General features: G+C 46.0%; 1 protein-coding gene across 6 annotated transcripts in view; it reads right to left on the bottom strand.

Moving 5' to 3' along the window:
- The window catches only part of PKP4 (plakophilin 4), a 65,941-nt gene that overhangs the window by 51,106 nt on the left and 178 nt on the right, over positions 1–14,657 (bottom strand). The window lies entirely within an intron of this gene.

Here is a 14,657-nt window from a genome sequence, read left to right as displayed (position 1 = left end):
CTGTGTTTAAAAGAAATGTGTAACACTGCACTTCTTTTGTCAAACTTTTTGACAAAAGCCCAATAAAAACTTGATGAAAAATGTCATATATATATATATATATATATAGTCTGCACATAATTATTACTTCAAATAAGGTTTTCAAAGAAGCTGCTTCTTTAAAATGGTAAATACATTTCGAAAGTTGTTTCTCTACAGTAATGCTGCTGGGGTTAATTCCAAATAACACTCAGCATGCATCTTCTGATGAATACTGTCAAAATCTTTTTATATGCTTTAAAAGTAGCCCTCAGCAAGGTTACTAATGCAGACTTCAGATCAGCATATTCCCATACAGCAGGGTAAACATGCACACACACTACCTTGTCCCATTTTTATCTGTTCTTAATACTGATACTGCTGCTGCCTGTCATCATCCTCTTGGTGCGCCACAGAAAGGATATGCCCAGGAATAAACAAGAAGTCCCTTGTCACTTATGGTCACCTTAAAAGACAGTATTTACTTACAACTGAACTGACAGAGTACCCTGCCCATGTATCTTGGGGTGACATCCTGGAGAGCCGCTGTCCTTGGGCACTCGGGGACCCGAGCACAGCTCCCTTGAGGCAGGGCAGCCACCACCCAAACACAGCACGAGGGCTGAGCAGAACCATGCCAGGCTGATAATCCAGCCCAGAACAACCCGGGCTTCCTCCCAGGAGTACTGTCCTGGCCACACACTGCTGCTGTGGTCCCGGTGCCAGGGACAGCAGGAGCACTGTGGCACTGCTGGCACACCTGTGCCCCGGGGTCAGAGCGGTGCCAGGGAGCCAGCCCTCATCTTGGTGAAGCCAGTCTGATTCTCTTTCAAAGCCAAGATCACTACATCACTACCCCTGCCCTGCACAGGAATGAGAAATTAAAGCACTCAAGGAGAGGAAAAGGTGGTAGAGCTGGCACAGGACAAAGCTCTGACACAAGGCTGGTTACTTGTTCCACACCTTAGGCCAACAAACACCATGCAGGGGTGGGACAAATCTTTAGAATCCATTATCCTCAAGTAAGTCTTCATGAAAGTGAAACTGTTTACTGGAGTGGCAATATGAACTGCAGGTTTCACACTGAATTCTTGAGAACTGATGACCCAACCTCACTGACAACCTCTTAGCAAAAGACTGAAGAACTTACGCTGGTACAAAGTACAGCATGCTCAAAGCTACCAACTTTCAACAGAAAAAAAGGGCTTCCTTAGTAAGCTATCAATTCACTGTCTTCACAATAGACTTCTGTAGTATTTGTAATTTATTAGTTCCAAACTTAATCCATCAAGGAATTGTAAGACCCACTGACCAAAGCAAAATCCAAAGGATAGGAACAGTCACGTCACCAAGAGAAGTCATATAAAGTAACTACCTCTCTGAAGGCTGTTCAGTTTTGTAACTGGAGTTCCTTCACATCACAAAGGATAGAGGTTACAGCACAGCCATTTAAGCTGTTCAGTCTCCAACAGCAGAGAAGAGACAGCTGCTAGTGGCGGCCACTCACGCTTTGGGGTGTGAGCTCTGTTAGAAAGAGATACCACCAGAACCTTGGTCCTGTGAGACTCGGCTGCTCTAGACATCAATGGAGGCACGAATAATCAGCACAGTGGTGGGGCATAGCTACTCATCTAATGGATACGGCGACAAAAAAATGCAGTTAAATAAAAAAGATTACTCAACAAACTCAAGACTAAAAGAACAGAAAAAAATCAGTTGCCAAAATTGCTATGGAGTGATTCAATTTCTAAATGGAAAGACAATTCAAGTAGGCAGAACTGTAACTTAAGTGGTGGATTTAAGAAGAACCAGTCTTACAAAATAGGAAACAATGTGGTGATATGAACCAGCTGAACCCAGCAGAGTTGATCTCCTGCTCCCAAATAAATCCAAAGCAGTGGAAGGGATGACACACAGAGGCATGTAACTAAGCTAATAGAGTTCTTATCTGGGAAGCATACCTACTTTTAAAAAGAGATACAAATGCAAAATAAGGTTGATGTTCCCTTCCTAGCCTAAGGGGAGAGGAGAAATCTACCTGCCTGCTGCTGTTTTCCAAGTCAAATAATAATGGAGTTATGAGAAAGCTGGAGACAAGCAAGCTAAAGCAGCACAGCAACTAAGGATGACAGAAACATCTGTCTGCAGAGAAAACACAGCCAGGTAACAGCCCAGCAGGTACCTCAGACAAAGGTAAACACAGTCTCTGTTGTCAAATGACCATCATTATGTATGCAGCCTGCTTAAGGAAGGAAGACAAAGAAGTAGAATTAACTTCTCCATCCAGAGAGAAGTTTCTCCACTAGGAATTGTCTTGTGATTGATCACTCTTAACACTGGCAAAACAACAGGCTTTCATATCTTCCAAATTTGGGGGGGGGTTTGGTAGGCAAGAAGGGCACGGGGCATTAATCTTGCCAATGCTCTTTACCCAAATCACAGATAGTGAACAAAGAAATTTCTGTGACAGACAGCAAGGTCATCACCAAGAGGTAAATGGAGAGAAGAACATAGCTGCTCCTGTGAGATGGCCACAGTAACAGCACATGCTGTTGTAGAGGGCATCAAAAACACACTTCCAGCAGAGAATCTGAAGTGTTGCTCCCCTTAGAATGAAATGGAAGTTAACTCAGCACCTGGCACAAGCCTTGATTCTCACATTTGCAGTCGGTTCTGCTGGTCTGCTTGAATTCAAAGGCTGTCATGATGATAAAGAAACCAAATCCTCCTTTTTCATCACCAGAAACCTTTCAAAATAGAAACTGAGAAGATACTGTTTTCTATGAATACTTGGTGTAAAAATAAGGATAAGGAAACATTTGAGAGAAGACCAAACATGTCTTAAATGACCATAAAGAAATTTATCACTGTAGCTACAGATTAGGAAATTTCCTAGTGAAATGAACATTTTGGAAAAGTAAAAAAGTACAGTGAATACACCATTTGAGAATAGAATTACTGGTGGCTATTTTCTCCACTGTTGTAATTGCACTGTTAGGATCCATAGAGAAGATTCCTATCATACTGGTACATCTGACTTTTTTTCTTATTTGTACAAATAAAATCATATCTAACTTCAGGGGAGTCAAACTCCTTCAATCAGAGTTAAACCAGCAGAAAGTAGCTGGCTCCTCTGGGATGTGTTTACAGGCAGTACTGTTTTGATTCACATTCTGCTGGCATCTCTGCAGCTGGAAAATGTTGAGGTCAAATCAAGGTGATTTGCTTGCTTTCCTCCTGTGGCAGGGCCATTTCAGTTAGGAGTCTAATAAAACATACACCTGTATCTTCACACAGTAGCTCAACTAAGTAACAACCAAAGCTATTACTGCATCCACCCACAGCAATGCCAGGAACGTCTGCATACCCACAAAATCATCACACGTTCAAGTTCCACCTCATTTAAAGTACAAGCTGGCATGTGAAAACCATTAGTTCAAGTCACTTTTTCTCCCTCCTCTAGTACTGTGTCAAGACTTCACATCTTGGTTTAAGTTCACCTGGGACAAAGAGGGATCTGATGCTGTCAGTCCAGTGTAGGAACAAGTCAAGGCCACAGCTGCTGTAACCCATCCAAATGAGTATCACAGTTGCAGCTGTGCCAAGATAAACAATAACTTGGGGGACATGCTGACTGTCCCCTACCCCGTGCACACACAAGTCACAATTCTCTTTGAATCTGCTTTGTAAACCCACACAGATCCCACACTGCAGGAAGTCTGACAGACGTGTTCTTTCATCTAGAAGAAGAAATGATCAATGTTGGCCAGGTGAGAGGCACAGTCACTGCATCTCCTAATACACACTTCCAGACAAAAAAGGCAAAAGAGCAATAAAGCCAGGGATTAGCACCACCTCAGTCAGTTTCACAGGCCCACTGCCAGTATCCTGGACAAGATTAATCATATCCAACACCTGCTTTTGTTTCAAGGAAAACTGAGTGAAAAACTGATGCACACTTAAATTGAAAGGTTGCCATTAGTGTCCATAAATCTATGAAAGTGTAGGTCTCACAAATTTAACACACCAAACTGATTCACATTCATACTGAAGAATTACATTGGCAGGAAGACTGAACTTTGAAGCATGCAAGGCTGTCCATCAGTAAGGGCCTTCGAAAGGCAAACAAAGTCCCCATCACTAGAGAGCAGAGAGCTGCTCACTCCATGCACTATGTGAGAGATCAGCCAATGCATTAACAAGCACTGTATTCCAAAAAACAGTATATCCTCAGGGACAAGCATTGTCTTCCCACTGAACTGTGTCGTTTCAGAAACTGAAAAGGTCCAAATATCACAAGCACATGGTAAACTGAGCTATCCACAAATCCTTCAGAACAGCTCCAGTGCAGCAGAGCAGAGATCCCTCTGGCTAATCCCGACTGACAGGGACCTGAGCAGTGAGTGTTCTGTACCCTGGGGCTCCCTCCCAGCCTCCACTAGGAGATGAGCTGGCTGCACAAACACCGCATCTTCCAGTCTGGAATCACTAGATTCAGCTAAATTATGGGGACGTAATTGTAAAAGAGACAAATTCCAACTTACAATATCTTTCTTAAAGTTGTGTAAAATGGATAAATACTTTGAAGGAACACCAAGCATTAGCTGTTCCCTAGAAGTTTTTTTCCCATAGTCTGTAAGGAATCTTTTAAAAGCTCCAAGTTCAAGTGATTCTTGCAACAAAAGAAATTGCAGAACAGTGGTTATTTGTCTGTTGTCTAGAAGTAACCAAAACTTGGTTCTGAAATACAGGTAAAGCAAGCTTAACCGTTTTGAATTTCAACAGACTAAACTCTTCTATAAGGATTTTCACCTCATACCTTGGTGTAATATTTACACATTGACAAGTGTAAATCCAAAAGACAGCGGTACAATGGGAGGGTTGATAAAATAAATGTTGTAAAAATTCAGAAAGTTAAGAAGCCTGTGTAGACATCCCAAGTACATCCCTGCTCTCCTCCTGCCTCAGGCTGGTATAAGTTGCCAGAGCAGAGGCTCTGGGGCTGGTTGTTAATTAGTTCCTGGGCATTAGCAGCATGACATAGCAGAGCTTTCACAGGTAGTATTTATGTTAGTACTAGGGAAAAGGACACACCACCCTTGAATTTCTGGACCTACAAGGCATTTTTGCTTCCAAGATAAAAAAAAAAATTCCAAGATAAAAATCTCTATTCTGGCTATAATTCTGTGTAAGATGCAAACCATTTCAGTCAGCTAGAGAATAGTTTTAAGTCCAGAGATCAGAGCTAAGGCAGCCTCTGCGAGATCCTGTGCAAGGAGGGAAACAGCCAAATGCAATCCATGGAGCAGCACAGCCTGTCTCCCCTTCCTCCAACATGTTTAAGTTTGCCCACTAAAGACTTGGAAGTGAGACAGACACGTCAAATATTTGGAAAGAAAACCCTCACAGGCAGGTGGCTATTTGCCATGCAGACAACAGTAACAAGTTCTTCCAAAGGCCTGCCTGTGTCAGGGAACCTGGGGGAAGGAAGAACCAATTACCAGCTCCAAGAGAAGCAAGAGCAACTCTAGAAGTGATCTGCTCAGAGTTAGCTGTTCTTCATTTTGTGAGGACATCCCATACGAGCAGAAGGCAGCTGCTGGCCTGTGGAATGAGGCCTTCCTGAGTGCTGCACAGCTGAAGGAAAGGCTCTCTGAACTTTTCACACCAGGGCATTCTTCTAAGGCATGATCAATCAGCTTCCATGCACAAGGAAAAAGGTCATGTTTATGCTTCAAAACACAGAAAATGTCTGTGCAGCAGAGTCCTTTGTTTTCACCACGCTCAATCACAACACCCAGCTGGAGAACAACCAGTTTAGAAAGACAGGATTCAGTAACCTCTGTGAAAACAGCTCCAACACTCAGCGAAGAGCTGAGGATTCCGGGTGCTCCTGCAGCAGCCCCAGCAGGCCAGCCTGGCACAGGGGTGCGTTGTTTGGATCGGTGCAGACTGGGTTTCATGCAGTCATTGGTGTCCTGAGCTGCAACTTCCACAGCTGCTCTACCTGAGAGCGGCGCACACAGCCCGACCCACACAGCCTTCACCACATGGTCCCTTGTGAACTGGGAACACCTGACCAGGAGGAAATATCATGCCACAGTGTGCACTGCTGCACATAAAGCATATTCTTCAACTTTCTACCAAAAAAAAAAACCAAAAAAACCCAAAAAAAAAAAAAACAAAAAAAAACAAAACAAACAAACAAACAAACAAAAAAAAAAAAAAAAAAACAAAAAAAAAACACCAAACCGAACAAAAAACCCTGGAATATTGCCACAGTAAAACATTTTTGTTCTGTTGCAATATGACTCCTGTGACACACTGAGATGCAGAGAAAAAAAAGGAAAATTCTGGAAAAAATGCAATAACTTGAATTATCTTTGCTATTTGAAAAAAAATAACTTCCTTTAGTATTTCAAAATTCAGTCTGGAATATATTAATATTATAGGTTAAATTAATATACTAGTAGTACAAAACAATTCAATATTACTATATTAATTAATATCATGAACTGTATCACTAAAATAGCTTTTGCTGCATTCTAACAAGGCAAGACTTCCTAAATATCATGCGCTTCACACCTCCTAAAAGCAGGAAGTTGTGATTCAGGATATCTTCTTTTGTATCTATATTTACAACAGTAAATAAGCTATTTAAAATCTACCCATTATGAACAGCAATAAATGCATTAAGTTTAATACAGAATGTTATCCTCCTCCACTGTATGACTACATTTCCAGACTGGATCAATGCAGCAGCAGCTCCCGATGGACAGTGGGTGGTTCCCTTCCGAGCACAAGTTAGCCAAAATAAAACTCAGTGGCTCATCAGACAAATCCAGTTCCTGGATTCAGTGTGCCTTGCTAATTCAACACTTTTAACCGCATATCTTCAGGATTTTTTTTTTTTTGAGATTGGGTCTTTTGTTGTTGCAGTTTTTTGATTTTGTCTCAGTGTCAGTACATGACCTGGTGAATTTTTTTCCTGCTTAAAAATAACCTGGGTTCCACAACTAAATGAAAAAACTCTGAGTGTTGAAAGACTGACTACGTCATCCTGAACAGAAAGCATCCCAAAACAGGCAGTGCTCTCTACCAGAACTTCAGAACTTCCTTAAGTGTGAAGTTCTTGAACCACAGGAAGTTTTTCTGCCAGTGTCTATTCTGTGAAAAACACTAAACTAGGATTTTTTTTAAAGTATCTTCTGGAAAAGAATGTATTTAATGTATTTAATCTAGTGAAATTTCCCAAATCTCAGTGTATGCTGTTGCTATGATTTATGCTAAGGAACAATAGGAAAACTAAAACAACTCAGAATTTTCTTTCTTTATGTGATAGTCCCAATAACACAGAGCAAATGGGCACATCTTGCATCTACAAGCCAGTCTGAGATTTCTGGGTTCAATGTTTTTTCATTTCCCATCCAAAATATAAACATGCTCCCAGGAACAAGTGATGCGTTGTACCAGTCATTTCACTGCCAATATTTTAAATTTCAGCTGCAATATGGAACTGGGTATTTTCATTACATGAGTTACGAGGACAGAGCTGGATATGAAGGCTGTGGAGCAGCAAGAGGCGGCAAGTTCTGCAAGTACATCTTTGATTAAGGCTGAATCAAATTACACAGTCCAGGTTTAGTACTGGCTCACAAGCACCCTGGATAAGGTGTGTGTTACAGAAAGGCATGTTTTTGGTATCTTCTCCAGCTGTTTAATAAGTTTTGCCTTTGTGCCTGTAAGCTCTGTGGAGCACAGAGTTCTCTCTACTTCACAGAGGGCCATGTCAATTTGGAGTTTAGGCACCAGTATGATACAAATTAAATCTCCTTTCACAATAGGCTATAATTTCAATACTGCTGTGTATTTCTCAATAAGAATATAGGTAATTTTGTTTTTAAAAAAAACACTATGAAAATACTAAGTCTTTCTGAGATTTGTTTCCCTATGTACCTTCACATACCATACAAGACTTGAGCATGAATTAGCAGAAGACAATTGTTGAACACCATCACATAAACATACCTGTACACAGAATGCCTCCAATTAGCAGTCCAGTGCTCCACTTGTCCAGAAGCCACTGAAATCAGTTCCATTACATACACTACCTTGGGTTCATTTTGTGAAAGATATGAAATGCTTCAGCTTTAAGCCTGTCACATTGACATGGAAGTTAAAGAATTATCATTTGTCTGAAATAATTTCAGAGAGAGGTGAGTTTTTGTGGTTTTAGTTTTCACCAATCAGATTTACCTGTATGATAACAAATGTGCCAATACTTAATTCCCAGGCTACAGGAAGTTCTGCCAAGGCAAGACAGTGAAGAACACGGGTTTGGAACTGAAGAGGTTTCCTTTCAGAGAACCTAGGATGCATTGCCTGCTGCTGCCTTTCTGGGGAAGAGGATAGAAATCCACCACAAAATGGAAATCTCCCATCCACATCAGATTTCTAGCACAGATGGCATTAAGCTACATCATATAGAGCAAACTAAGGGATAGATTAGGTGCTTTCTATTTGGACACGTGTAATGCAAATGCTTTTGAGTCCATTTATAAAAACCTGTTAAAAGCATAGCCCAGATGATAGTCTTTGTCTTGCCACACCACAGACAGAAGATGAGGAGCTTTTGATAAGAAGACAAAGACAGGAAAGTTTTTGGCACCCACAGAAAAACAGAAATCCAGAAATTTTTTAATGCTTCTTCCTTGCTCCTTACAGCTGGACCTCATAGGACAAAAGGTGATCACACCACATCACACCACAGCTCCTTCTTTTCCTCACTTGCTCCCAGACCTGTGCTACTCCTTGCCCTACCTGCACTAGGAAAACTGCCCCTACCTTCCTGCCTTCAGCCCCTCCACCTCCTCCCAGGACATTCTCCCTCTTGCTCCTGCTGCCTCTGCCTGGCCCCAGTCAGTCTAAGGGCATTTCTTGGACCAACCTGATGCACAGCTACCCCTACTGCCAGCCAGCACAGGTGCCCCAAGACAAGCAAATCCCATCAGGGCTCCCCCGTGCAACGCTCTGAGATGCATCTCGCTCATCAGGGAATGGCAACCTGGTGCCCTAAACTCCTCTGCACAAACTCAGCGAACCCTGAAAGCCAGTTCATCCCACAGCCTGCACAGGGGCTGTGAACCACCTGCCTCACACATCCCATCGACCACATAGCCACAGGGGGATTTCATGCACTGCCCACAACCACCAACCCATCCACAAACAGTAAATACATTAAAAATCCCCCCACTGAGCTGTGATGCAGAATGCAAGTTTCAACTTGTGCACCTTCAAAGAATTTACAATAGATTCCTTTCTGCTCTTTAATAATGAATTCATCACAACATCAATCAAAACATTAGATCAACTACGCTGTTAATTGAAGGTTCACAAAAACACACTACATTTCAGTTAGAACACTACATGGAGGGAGGGCTAATTTTACTTATTTCTTGAATAATGGTTTAATGACTCTCAAATTAAGTAACCACTCCTGGTTTCATTTTCTCCACTAAAATAAAGACGTACTTTAAATTATTTTTAAAAGCAATTAAACAGGAAGTTGACTGATCTTCAATTCCTAGTAAGGAAATTTCTTACCTAGCTAGGTAAAATCTCTAAAATGCTGTGCAAAGTTAAAAAAAAAGGTGGACGATCTCTAAGAGATGGTCATGGAGACGTTTTGGAGAAAAATAGCAATTACTGTTTCTTAATATAGTAAAATTGCTTAAAATTAAAGTAGGAAAACACATGTATAACAAAAGCATGCCAAAAACTCTGTTAAAATGGCACCTTGTTTAAAGACACCATACTCAAAGAACAGATTTTTCCCAGCTTTCCAAAGTCATCTTTGTTTTCCTGTAAGAGTGGGATGCAATGAAGAGGACCAGAAAGTTGAAGACGGTCCCAGACACTCTCCACGGATCCCGGCAGCCACAGGCTCTGCCGTGCCGCTGGCAGGGAGTAAAGGCAGGAGAGGCGGCAGGGAACTGGCCGGGCCGGTTCCCAGCAGACACCACTGGCTCCTCAGGAAGGAGGGCTGACTCACACAGCCCATCCTGAAAGGAGGGCAAGCCTGTGCTGGAGTCACCTCCCTGGGCCTGGACACATGGCTGGCCCATTGCCACCCAGCCCCTGGACACACAACCACTCCATAGCCTCCCTGGACACATGGTCGCTCTGGCCCTGGAGACACGGCTGCTCTACAGCCTCCCTGGCCCTGGACACGCTGCCACTCCATGGCCTCCCTGGACACACGGCCTCCCTGGGCCTGGGCACATGGCCACCCTGGCCCTGGACACACAGCCACTCCATAGCCTCCCTGGACACACGGCTGCCCCACGGCCTCCCTGCCCCTGGACACACAGCCACTCCATGGCCTCCCTGGACACATGGCTGCTCTGGCCCTGGACACACGGCTGCTCTGCAGCCTCCCTGGCCCTGGACACGCTGCCACTCCATGGCCTCCCTGGGCCTGGACACATGGCCACCCTGCCCCTAGACACATGGCTGCCCCACGGCCTCCCTGCCCCTGGACACTCAGCCTCCCCAACCCTGGATCACAGCCATTCCACAGCCTCCCTGGGCCTGGATACACAGCCACTCCATGACCTCTCTGCCCCTGGACACACAACTGCCCCACGGCCTCCCTGGACCTGGATACACAGCCTCCCTGCCCCTGGACACACGGCTCCTCCATGGCCTCCCTGGACACACGGCTGCCCCATGGCCTCCCCGGGCCTGGACACACACACAGCTGCCCCATGGCCTCCCTGGATACACGGCTGCCCCATGGCCTCCCTGGCCCTGGACACACACACACGGCTGCCCCATGGCCTCCCTGGCCCTGGACACACACACAGCTGCCCCATGGCCTCCCTGGCCCTGGACACACACACACGGCTGCCCCATGGCCGAGCACCACGGCCTCCAGCCTCCCATGGCCCAGCTGAGCCGCAATGACACACCACTCCCAGACCCTTCTCCTTCAGCCTTCCCTTTCAATGACAGAGTCAGATATTCCACTATCAAAAAAGAAAATAATTAATCTCCCGTGAAAGTGATGGACTCCTTCCTTCCTCCTGAAATCCAGGCCTCTCTCATCTGCCTCAAAGTAAAGGAGAGAGGTGCTAAGGGCAGCAAGGGGGAAAGGAGCAGAGGTCTGAATGCTGCTGCCAGCTGCAGAGATTTCACTGACAAGACGCTGGGATTTTCTTCCATGTAAGCAAAAGCTTTGGGAAGGTCACCAGAGGCAGTTTTTGGCTGTCTTTATCCACCTCCTCCCCTCCCTCCGCAACCCCCCCCCGAGCAGAATAAATGAGTATTCTGTTTGGATAAAAGAACATGAGAAGTTATCCAATGAACTAGGACATCTCGCAGGCCTTAGGAAAAGCAGCTGAGAATCAGCAAAGCTCCCAAGCATGCCCAGAGATCACTCGGTGCCATCATCCCCTCCAGCTCCATTCCCGAGTTCTGCTGCCAGGGCCAGGCACAGCCTGCTCCTTGGGAAGGGCCATTTCCACAGGCCCTGGCTCTGGGCTTGGCTGTGGTTGTGTGTTTACTCCCCATCTTCACTAGCATTTGAACTGCCTTGCTGTCAGCAATATTGCAATCAAGGCAGAGGCAAGTAGCAAGTGATAGCTACTGGCCATGCCCAACAGCCCAGTTTCACATCTGGTTTCTGGTCACTCACACAAAAAGCTATGCCAGGCCTTTCTCCTTTCCCACCTCATTACTAAAGTTAGAACCAGTTTAACTCTGGACTGGCAGTACATGCCATATGCCATATTCATAAGGATTTAATGTCTTATTTTTGCTTGAGAAAAAAAAAAAGCACCAAACCTAAGCAAAAATGCTGAAAATTCCAGAATTCTGACCTGCACCAACACAGGCTCCCGGGGAGATGCCCACATGCTTGTTGTGCAAGGTAGCAGAACACGTTGTTGCTGTAGCAGCTCCCGGCAGCCCTGGCACACGGAGCTGCTGCTCCTGCAGGGCAGGGAACGCCTGGAGCGGGGTCCCAGCCCATGGCAGCCTGCCAGGAACACGCTCTGCTCGGGCACTGCTCTGCTGCACCACGCCACGAGCGCCGCCGCTCACCCACAGCACCTCCACGGAACCCCCAGAGCCACCGACTGACTGAACGGGACAGAAAAGGAACGGAGAGCGAGACAGACTGTGGCCAACAACAGGCTCACAACTAGGCTTTTCCAGACAAGCACCACAAGTTCCACTTGCTTTTTAGGGCACTTTTCTGTAGCACATTACACTAAGTACTAAACCTGGTACTAAAGCAAACTAGTCTACTGTTAAGCTCACTGAACTCTCTGGTTTTATGCACCAAACGTTACAGGACTTGATTATTTTCAGCATCAAAATGAAGAAAAAAAAATCCCCATAACAAAATGTAGACATTACTCACACAGTCCCACAGTTCAGAACTGCTTTGGCTCTTCATCTGTACTAAATGTATTGAAATAATCTACATAAAGTGAAGCAGAAGTACATGAAGTTCTTATTTATGTTTTCTGTTCATTTAAAATGCAGCTTTTCTCCAGAGAGTCTTCTCTTAGTGCATGCAGATTTCTACACTAAACAGCAAACGCACATTACTAATTAAGAATACTATTATTTGTACATATCATATGCTATTGCTGAATATGAAAAATACTTCAATATGCACTACAGACATTGTTTTGCTATTGCAAGAAGCTTCTATAAAAGGTACTGCATCCTATAACTTGTTTACATTGTGTGACTGAATTCAACTGTTCATTTTAAAAGGATCCCGCATTACCATATAAAAATGCAAAGTCCAAAAGGTGTTATCTTGTTGACATTCTAAGAAATGAACAAATTCTCCCCTCTCATAGAAGATGACTCTCACAAAACTTTCTCCAACTGTGTTTCAAAGCAGAACTTCTGGTATCAGTACTGCTATTTGTGCTGAATACCTAACAAGATGAAAGGGAAAAAGACACAGTTTTTACTGGAAAGGGCTTATCAGCTTTTCTACCTTAATTAAAAATATTAATAGCATCTTATTTCAGCAGCAACAGAGCAGTTCACAGAAGGAGAAAGTTACTGCAACCTACCTTTCACAGTCATGTTACATTTACTTGCATATAACATTGTAATGTTTAACAGAAACATTACAGTATATAAATGCCAACAAAAAGCTTTTGCTCCCAACACACACACTCCCGCCACTTTAAATATGATGAACATGACTGAATTACTGTCTCCTCATAAACTAAACAATCACATTTAGTAGGTTCCCGTATCTTTATCGCAATGAACAAATTATTTGATGTTGACCTCAAAAATAGAGTTATTAGTTAAGGGGGAAACATTATCATCCTTGTAATCTCCTAATCAATAAACTCCAATTTATCAAAAATTGACAATGCTGAAAAAACTGAAAAGCCAGCCCATGCAACACTAGTGCTCTCAGTCCAACCACACCTTTTCCTTCAAACAGTGGAATCTGGAAGCAATGACTAATGTAAAATTAACAGGGAGCAGGAGGCTATTTAGAAAAAAAAAAAAGTACAAAGGTCTATGGGGCAAACAGAGGCACTTCAGAAACACTCATAGTTCTCTGCCCGTGAACTGGTGATGTCTCCTGAGCGTCAGCGGGGAGGAGAAACGGACCAGAGGGGGCTTGAGTCATTAGCTCTGTTTTTTCTGTGCTGAAACAGCCTGGGTTCAGCATCAGCATTTATTTTATTGCGGCGAGACTTCATTTCCCAGCTCTCCCAGCCCGAGCCACGGCAGCCGCACTCGGTAACCGGCACCTGCAGAGCACTTTCTGCTCTCGCACACTGCAGCGTGCCCGAGGCACGGCCAGCCGCGCACGGCCACCTGTCCCCGCGGGCACCGCCGTCCCCGCCGCGCCCACGCCCTGCACGTGCTGCCCCGCCGCCAGCCCCGCGTGTGCCATCGGAAACGGGGGAGAAAACACCGCCACAAGTTACTACAGCCCCACGAGCCGTGCTCCCGGTGCGCGGGCCGAGGATGCTCCGCGGCTCCCGGTACTCGGCGACGGGAGCGCGGCTCGTTCCGCGGTCACACAAGGGGTGAAAAATCCATATTTAAATCCCGTGCAGGGAACACCGCGACGGCAGCGGGGCCCGGCATCCCCGGGAACACCAGGGCGGCAGCCGGAGCCTGGCGCTCCGGGGAACACCGGGGCGGACGCTGGGCCCCGCGGCCGCCCCGTGCGGGCACAGCGGGCGCGCAGGGCCCGGCGCTGCCAGCTCCCCCCGCCCGCTCCGCCGACCCCGCCATCCCCCGCCGTGTCCCCCGCCCGGCCCCGCGCCCGGGGCCGTGCGACGCTGCGGGCACGGCGAGGCCCGGTGGCCCTGCCCGCAGCGGCTCCGCCGGGTTCGCGGCTCCCGGCGCGGCGCCGCGCACACCCCACGCACACGGCGCGGCCGCGGACACCGGCGGGCCCGGGCTCCGCACTCCCGCCCGGTGCCGCGCGGCGCCCGGGGCAGCGGCCGGGCGGCGGCACCTCCGCCCGCAGGGCCCCTCCGGGCGGCTCCACCGGGCTCCGAGCGGCCCCGCGGGCACGGAGAGCGCGCGGCGCTCCGCCCGCGGGGCCGCCCGAGACGACGGCTCTTCGGCCCCGATGC

Source organism: Camarhynchus parvulus, chromosome 7 (genome assembly GCF_901933205.1).
Source record: "Camarhynchus parvulus chromosome 7, STF_HiC, whole genome shotgun sequence".
Lineage (NCBI taxonomy): Eukaryota > Metazoa > Chordata > Aves > Passeriformes > Thraupidae > Camarhynchus > Camarhynchus parvulus.
Note: the sequence above shows the minus strand (reverse complement) of the source record. Positions and strands in the feature narration are given on the sequence as shown.